Source organism: Salvelinus fontinalis, unplaced genomic scaffold (assembly GCF_029448725.1).
Source record: "Salvelinus fontinalis isolate EN_2023a unplaced genomic scaffold, ASM2944872v1 scaffold_2355, whole genome shotgun sequence".
Lineage (NCBI taxonomy): Eukaryota > Metazoa > Chordata > Actinopteri > Salmoniformes > Salmonidae > Salvelinus > Salvelinus fontinalis.
The window spans coordinates 11,239-13,890 of record NW_026602564.1 but is presented as its reverse complement, the minus strand read 5'-3'; positions in this window follow the sequence as shown (position 1 = coordinate 13,890).

Sequence of the window (2,652 nt, the reverse complement as noted above, 5' to 3'; positions counted from 1 at the left end):
CCAAGACAATTTAAAGATACATTTTTATCATTTCACTGCAACTGAAGTTAATATAAACTCTGCAAAAAATAAACCTCCTCTTACTGTCACCTGTTTATTTTCAGCAAACTTAACGTGTAAATATTTATATGAACATAAGATTCTACAACTGAGACAAACTGAACAAGTTCCATAGACATGACTAACAGAAATGGAATTATGTGTCCCTGAACAAAGGGGGAGACAAAATCTAAAGTAACAGTCAGAATCTGGTGTGGCCACCTGCTGTATTAAGTACTGCAGTGCATCTCCTCCTCATGGACTGTACCAGATTTGCCAGTTCTTGCTGTGAGATGTTACCCCACTCTTCCACCAAGGCACCTGCAAGTTCCCGGACATGTCTAGGGGGAATGCCCCTAGCCCTCACCCTCCGTTCCAACAGGTCCCAGACGTGCTCAATGGGATTGAGATCCGGGCTCTTCGCCTGTCGTGACAGAACACTGACATTCCTGTCTTGCAGGAAATAACAAACCGAACGAGAAGTATGGCTGGTGGCATTGTCATGCTGGAGGCTCATGTCAGGATGAGCCTGCAGGAAGGTTATCACATAAGGGAGGAGGACGTAACATAGCGTTGAGATTACCTGCAGTGACAAGCTCAGTCCGATGATGCTGTGACACACCGCCCCAGACCATGACGGACCTCCACCTCCAAATCGATCCCACTCCAGAGTACAGGCCTCGGTGTAACACTCATTCCTTCAACAATAAATGCGAATCCGACCATCACCCCTGGTAAGACAAAACCGCGACTCGTCAGTGAAGAGCACTTTTTGCAAGTCCTGTCTGGTCCAGCGACGCTGGGATTGTGCCCATAGGCGACGTTGTTGCCGGTGATGTCTGGTGAGGACCTGCCTTACAACAGGCCTACAAGTCCTCAGTCCAGCCTTTCTCAGCCTATTGCGGACAGTCTGAGCACTGATGGAGGGATTGTGCATTCCTGGTGTTAATCATTTTTTATTTTCTCCCCCTTTATTTAACCAGGTTAGCTAGTTGAGAACAAGTTCTCATTTACATCTGCGACCTGGCCAAGATAAAGCAAAGCAGTGTGACACAAACAACAGAGTTACACATGGAATCAACAAGCGTACAGTCAATAACACAATAGAAAAAAAGAAAGTCTATATACAGTGTGTGCAAATAGCGTGGGTGAGGTAAGGCAATAAATAGGCCATAGTAGTGAAGTAATTACAGTTTAGCAAATTAACACTGGAGTGATAGATGAGCAGATGAGGATGTGCAAGTAGAAATACTGGTGTGCAAAAGAGCAGAAAAGTAAATAAAAACAATATGGGGATGCGGTAGGTAGATTGGATGGGCTATTTACAGATGGGCTGTGTACAGCTGCAGCGATCGGTAAGCTGCTCAGATAGCTGATGTTTAAAGTTAGTGAGGGAAATATAGGTCTCCAGCTTCAGCGATTTTTCCAATTCATTCCAGTCATTGGCAGCAGAGAACAGGAAGGAAAGGCGGCCAAATGAGGTGTTGGCTTTGGGGACGACCAGTGAGATATACCTGCTGGAGCGTGTGCTATGGGTGGCTGTTGTTATCGTGACCATTGAGCTGAGATAAGGAGAAGCTTTACCTAGCATTGACTTATAGATGACCTGGAGCCAGTAGGTCTGGCGACTAGAGCGTACAGGTCGCAGTGGTGGGTGGTATAAGGAGCTTTAGTGACAAAACAGATGGCACTGTGATTTACTGCATCCAGTTCGCTGAGTAGAGTATTGGAAGCAGTTTTGTAAATGACATCGCCGAAGTCGAGGATCGGTAGGATAGTCAATTTTACGAGGGTATAGTTGGCGGTGTGAGTGATGGAGGCGTTGTTGCGAAATGGGAAGCCGATTCTAGATTTAATTTTGGATTGGATATTTTAATATGAGTCTGGAAGGAGAGTTTACAGCCTAGCCAGACACCTAGGTATTTGTAGTTGTCCACATATTCCACAAGTCAGAACCGTCCAGAGTAGTGATGCTAGTCGGGCGGGCGGGTGCGGGCAGCGAACTGTTGAAAAGCAATCATTTGGTTTTACTAGCGTTTCTCTTAACGCTAGTGGTCCGATTTTTTTTTTTTTTTTTTTTTTTTTTTTTTTTTTTTTTTTTTTTTTTAAATAACGTTCCCAGGGTAAACTAACTATTTCTCAGGTCCAGATCGTAGAATATTCATATAATTTACAGATTAGGATAGAAAACTTTCCAAAACTGTCAAAATATTGTCTGTGAGTATAACAAAACTTATTCTGCAGGCAAAAACCTGAGAAAATCTAACCCGGAAGTGATATATATATATTTTTGAATCTGTGTGTCCTGGCCTGTCTTACTTCCATTTAAAGGGGTATCAACCAGATTCCTTTCCCAATGGATTCCTCAGGCTGTGACCAGGCTTTAGACATAGTTTCAGGCTTTTATTTTGAAAAAGGAGCAAGATTTTTCAAAAGTAGTCAGGTGTCATCTGAATAGTTCCTGCACGCGAGAGGGTAGCTCTCCCTTTTCTTTTTCTCTCTTATTGAATAGGTTACAGTCCGGTTGAAATATTATCGATTATGTTTGTTAAAAACAACCTGAGAATTGATTATAAAAAAACATTTGACATGTTTCTACGACCATTACGGATA